Genomic DNA, 6,570 nt, shown 5'->3' with positions numbered 1-6,570 from the left:
TGAAAAATTTGTAATGATTAGATGAAAAATTTAAAATTGAAAAGTATATATTTGAGTGGTGCTTAAATATTGAGATGTGATGAGATGAAATAAAATGAGATGAGATGAGATGAAATCATCTCAACATCCAAACAACCTCTAAGCCCATGCCCCGAGCCTTGATCCAAATCACTTAGCTAAGTGGTCTACTCCAATCCAACCCTTGGATCAAGCACTTTCTTTAGTAACCCTCCCTTTCTCTTTCATAAATGTCTTTCTTTTTCATAAATGTTGGATTAATACCATGAGATCATTTGAAATTAGTAAAATTCGAATTTTATATAGAGTTAGGAAATACACATGCTACAATTGGTGATGCAAGATCATAATCTAGAATCATGTGGCGCCTTGGCCATGTGGCAATTTGATGGCATGGCATGCCATGTGGCATTCCTATTCCAGTTTAGATGCTTGTGGCAATAGACTTTTCAATTATCCTTTTTAATAATTAATTACCTTGTTTGTTGTGTAGTCTTAGATATCTGGCTATTTACTATGTTTTTAAGTTGTTACATCATTTATTATCATCTAGTGAGGTTTTTTTATTTTTTTTACAAAAAAAAAAAGAAAAAATTTAATGAAAACAGACTCATTTCATTAATGACTCAAGTTTACAACTGTAACTTATCAATACATGGAAACTCTAGACTATAAGTCAAACTACACATCAGCTCTAGGGCTTTCTCACATACAAATTCTTTTGTGACAGACATTGTCTTAACTTCTCAACAAGTTCTCTCCTAAGAGCATTGGCAATGGTCTAGCTAAATGCCAATGCAAGTCTATAATTTGACTATATTCATCAAAAAGTTTTCACATTGGACTAGCTAAAACTTTAAAGTTTAACACTTTAGCTATAGTAAATCTTAACTCCTCTATAAACTTGGTGAGTCACTATTCACCATTGAAATGTTTATTTTATTATTTCATCTACCTCCCCTCTCTTTCCCTCGTTCTTTCTCTTTCTTTATCCGATTTCCCTCGTTTTCATTTTCTTCATCCTGAGGTTATAGTAGCAAGAGTTGGGCAAGACTGGTGGACTAGAAGGAGACTGGCATACATGAGCCTGGTGGTGGACTCGATCTCCATCGCCATAGCTCGAATACGCTCGCGCAAGCTTTTGGACTCTTGGACCTGAACTCGGAAGTCCTCGAACTGCTTCTCCAGCGAAAGGGATGAAGTGGGAGCTTGGGCTTCACTGCCACCCACCATTGAAGAGGAGCATAGAGAGAGAGAGAGAGGGAGAGGGACAAAGAGTACGAAATGAATCACTGTGACTCTGCAAGGTTGCGTATTCCTCCACAAATCCGTCATAAGAAAATCGCAATTTGGGTATTTTTTACAAACTAATTTGCGATTTTGATGAACTGTGATTTGCAATTTTGATGAACTATGATTTCATGAACTGTGATTTGCGATTTGAGGTAGTACTATCGGTTTCTTCTGGTTTTGAGGCACTTCCTGTTTATGAACTGTGAATGTTAAATTTGTGTCACATGCACATACTTTTGTGAGATTATGTGATGCTTATCAATGGAGTTATGTTAAGTGAGGGATGTTGAATGAGGTTGGCTACCCAGGTAGAAGAGAAGAGAAGAAACTTTTTTTTTTTTTTTTCAGGGGAGGGGGTTCTGTACGAGTAAGGGATTTAAGTGAGGGATTTTTTTGGGGCCTTGTTGGTCATTTTTTGAGATGAAGTAAATCTAATATGAGTAATGTTTGTTTCTTCATATGGTTGATACAAGATTTGGTTCTACTCATTTTATCACAATATAGTTTTACAATGCTCATCATCTTATTTTACAATTCTCTTGCCACACTTCTTTTCATTTCATGAAGTTTTGTTTAAACTATAAAACTAAGACATGAAGTTAGGATTTCACCTTTAAATATATATATATATATATATATATATATGTTGCATTTGTGGAGTTCTATAGTGTTGATATTTGCAAATTCAGTCACTAATAACATCTGTTCAATTAATCTACCTTGGTAGACTCGAGTGCCCTCTTCGTTTCTACTTACATTCATTCATGCATGCTAGACTCGAGTCTAAATTCCTTCTGTCTTTTGTCTTTTGAAGGTCTTCTTAGTATTTTTAGTAGGTCTGCATTTGTATTTTTTATTCCTTCTCATGAATTGATAGAGTTTTGTCTCAAATCCTTTGTCTTTTGATTTCCTTTTGATTACACTTGCAATTTTAGGCACATTACATAAGAAATAGGTTGAGGAAACAATAATTTTAAGTAAAATATAAATTATTAATTAAAATATGAAGTGTATTTACAAAATATAAAATTAAAAAAATTAAAATATATAATATTATATTATTATTTTCACTTTAAGATAGCTAGTCCAATGTGGACTCAACTAGTCAAAAGTTAATATTATAGTCAAAAGTTAAGATTTTAGTCAAATTTTAGACTTAGGCCATTGCCAATGCTCTAACAAAGAGATCGCTCTATAAAACATAACTTAAAGGTCCTCTCTGTCCTCCCAAGAGGAAGAGTATGTGACACTGCTATGGACATCAAATCCAATAACCTATTTATATTTTATTAATAACTAAAATAACCAAAAAAAAAAAAACACATTAACAACTACAGAACCACAAGCACAGGTGTGAACCCGGACGTCACGCCCATAGCAAGCATCGGCATCTCGAGCTCCAACAGCATGAGCAACCAGCTCACACACGGACTAACAGCCTCTATTGCGCAGGTGGCACCTATGCATGAGCACTGGCCGACCACCAACCGTAGCATCGCCTGCCACTCTCGAACAGTTCTTGACCTAGATTGCGTCCGATCCAATGGCTCAACACCTCACTCAGATCAACAAAAATGGAACAGAAAAAAAAGAATGAAACAACAAAAAACAAAAATGTTGAAACGAAATGGATGAATAGAGCACAAAGCGTCGATAGTGGGGCGTGCAAGATATTGGTCACTTTGGGAGAAAAGCCGACGGCCATTCTTAGAAGTCCCGGAGTAAGGGAGTCCAGAAAAGCCAAGCGTGGTGTCGGCAGAGGGCTCCTCGGTGGCTCGTGAGGGCCACTCACTGACGACATCTAGAACTTCCTCCCGCGCATGCGGGCTACTCTCCACTCCGATGGACACTAGATTTGGTGGTCTTGAATTGAAGATCGGTGGTTGGGCATCATCCCAATGGGGCGTGTGTAGAAGGGTGACGGCTGGAAAGACTCGAAAGGCGACCCTCCCTTATTTGGCCTAAGAAACACAAAAACAAAACTAAAAAACACTACACAGAAAAATAAAATGGACAGAGAAGAAGGGATGGGGAAGGAAAAAGAGGGGGGAGGAGCCAAAGCTCTCACCCCCTTTCGTTAGATTTGGAGTTTGGAAAAGTTTAGAGAGGGGAGAGGATTTTTCTAGAGAGAGAGGGATAGTTTGGGTTCTATCATCTAGTGGGTTGTGTAGTCAAAAGTGGGAGGTTGTAAACCCATTAACTATGTGTTGGGACTGCAATTTGATGTAACTACTATCAATTTAATAGTGATATGGACAAAAAGAGGGTGCTTTGATCAAAACTTATCCTTTTGCAAGCTTTCTCTTACTATGAAGTTTGAGTGTGATTGTTAATTCTTTAATCAAGTATTTAGCTTGGTCGTGTGAATGAGTCCACGATTAAATAATAGTAGTGACATCTGTTATCCTCTTGTTGAGTGACATCTCATACTTATTTTCTATTTTCATTTCTTCACTTGCATTCTTGAATTAAAATTCTTCCTAGTTGTGCAAGCTCTTGTAATTTTTGGACGACCTACATCAATTAGGTTTCATGGCATTAGTGTAACAACCCGGCCCAATATTAATAGTAGGGGTGTAACCGATTCAGTTTAATACAGTTTTAGATATATTTTAGAAGCAAATCGATATATACCGGTTTTGAGATATGAAGAATCGATATTGCACCGTTTACACCCCTAAACCGGTACTTCCGGTTTTACTGGTTCTGGTCCATTTTTTTGGGTATATTATATATTATAATACATAATAATATAGTGATAATATATTGTAATATATTATAATATATATTATAATTGTATTATAGACTATATATAGTGATATATTATAATATATAATATAGTGATATAACATTAATATAACTATTAATACAATAGACTATAGTGATAATATATAGTTATTTATATAGTGATAATATATAATATTATATTGATTAGTAATTTATCATATAATACAAAATTATTTTATATATAATTTTTATATATAATATAAAAAATCATATAAAAAATATTTTATACAGTATAAAAAATTAAAAATATATATATAAACATATATGAACCGGTCCGGTCTGGTGTTAGAAAAGGAAAAATCGAAACCAAACCAATTTTGACCAGTTTTTAGAAAAATAAAACTAGTACCTGACCGAACCAAACCTAATACCGGACCAAACCCACCGATTTGGTTTGGTTCGGTCCGGTTTACCGGTTCTCCAATTTGTTTTCACACCTAATTAATAGGATCAAAAAAGTAATAATTTTACTAACCTTAAATTAAATTTAATGGGTCATTTTGGGCAAGCCCAAAGGCTATAATTTATTGAGGCTGATTAAGAATTTTTAATTAGGATCAAATGTCTGTTTTATGGCATGTTGAGGTTTAGTGGATGACTTTGGATGGCAGTAATGCACCAATATTTTGGAAAGCCTAATTGAGGTTTATCGAATAATTTTAAATAGGTAATGGGCCAAAGATTTATTATGGTGGATTTGAAATTTTATTGTACTCAATAATTAGGTTAAAACCCATTTAATATTCATGGAGCAAGTGGGCCCATATTTATTGGATAATAGGCTTCAAGAATTTTTTGAAAGCCCAAAAGTATTTATTGGACAACTTGGGGTTTACTTTGGACTCAAACCCGGCCAATTATAACTTATTATTTGACTTGGCCTACGAAATTATAAGCAAGCCCTCGAATTTGGCTTAACCTATTAGATGGTCCAACCCACTTACTAAGCCCAAAGGGACCTTTAAAAGTCCACAAAATAGATCCAAGGAGAAAATCTTAGGACCCATGGGCTAAGCCCATAACAAGGAACCTAGCTTATGTATGTGTGTGGGTAGAGAACAGTCGAAGACCAAAACCCATTAAAAAGCTTAGACTCATTTCCCATTACCCATATTAAACTCCCCCATGCATTATTTGATGTTGTGGGATGTGATTAATGGTGCAGAGTGGAAGGAAGATGTAATCTCGACATTGATAGGAAGAGATAAGGCTCGGTATATTAGCTTAAATGTGAATCTGGGTGGGTTGGAGATAGATGACAGGGTGTATTGGAAGCCGTTGAAAGGAGCTAAGGTAATTGTGAAATCAGCATGGGAGGTGTGCCTATCAAAGAATGAGGAAGTCAAGTGGGCAAAGTTTGTTTAGGATCTTGTTATTCCACTTAGAGTGTCCTTTATATGTTGGAAAGGGTTACAAAGGGTTTTGAGTGTGGACACAAATGTTCAGCGTATGAGAATATTTCTATACTCTTCGTGTGTCTGCTGTGAGCAACCTAAGATTGAAACAATAGATCATTTGCTGGGGGAAGGGGATTTTGCGCAAAAACTGTGGAGGAAGGCTTCGGAGATGTTGGAGGTTGAGTACGATCAATAGCAAAATTGGAGGGATCGATTGTGGAGTTGGGTTTCTAAAGGAAAACGCTCATCCCAACTAGAACACATATGGGGGATCACGCCTGTCTTCATTGTATGGTCACTATGGATGCATCGATGTAGGCTGTGAATGGAGGATAAAGACACGTCGATTCAAGCTTGTTGGGAGCATATTACCTTTTGGTTCAGAAACATATCTACTAAAATGAAGAGGAAGAAAAGACTCACTTGTGGTTAGATTGATATTTTACAAAGGTGTGATGCCCTCAGATTCCGATTGGGATCGGACAGACATCTGAAGCGTCGGGACATACAACACAAAGTTACTTGCCCTCGTTCATGACATATAAGATGCAATGTTCCTAACATGTATCTAGCATTATGCAATATTCGCAACGGATAATTTTTTAGCAATACATTGCACCAAACTTATAATATTCCAAATAGTTAAAACATAAACCATGCATACTTAAAACATCCATGATTACAGCACGGGTCTTAGAAGACTGTAATCACAAAACAACGGGGACTTGACTCTATAATTACATTTCCAAAATACACTATTGGGCTAGTTCGTTGAATAACTCGCATAACTCGACTAATGATGCCGAAATACTATCCAAAGACATAACTATGGAGGCTACAAGCTCCGTGTTGCGTCTAAGGCGTCTAGTCAACCTCCTCCAGTCTGCCAGTGTCTGCACCCTACTCTGATCCTGACACATCGCCTACCATTCGGGGGGAATGGTAGTTGGGACTACCATGGTGAGATTTGATTACAAATTTCAATAAGTTAACATGAAACTTCCACATAGGTTAATGATGCATGCATGGTAGTAAAAGCATGAATGCATAATTAAAGTCATAAGTAAGCATAGCA

Source organism: Juglans regia, chromosome 1, assembly GCF_001411555.2.
Source record: "Juglans regia cultivar Chandler chromosome 1, Walnut 2.0, whole genome shotgun sequence".
In the NCBI taxonomy this organism is placed as follows: domain Eukaryota; kingdom Viridiplantae; phylum Streptophyta; class Magnoliopsida; order Fagales; family Juglandaceae; genus Juglans; species Juglans regia.
This window is presented reverse-complemented; position numbering follows the sequence as displayed.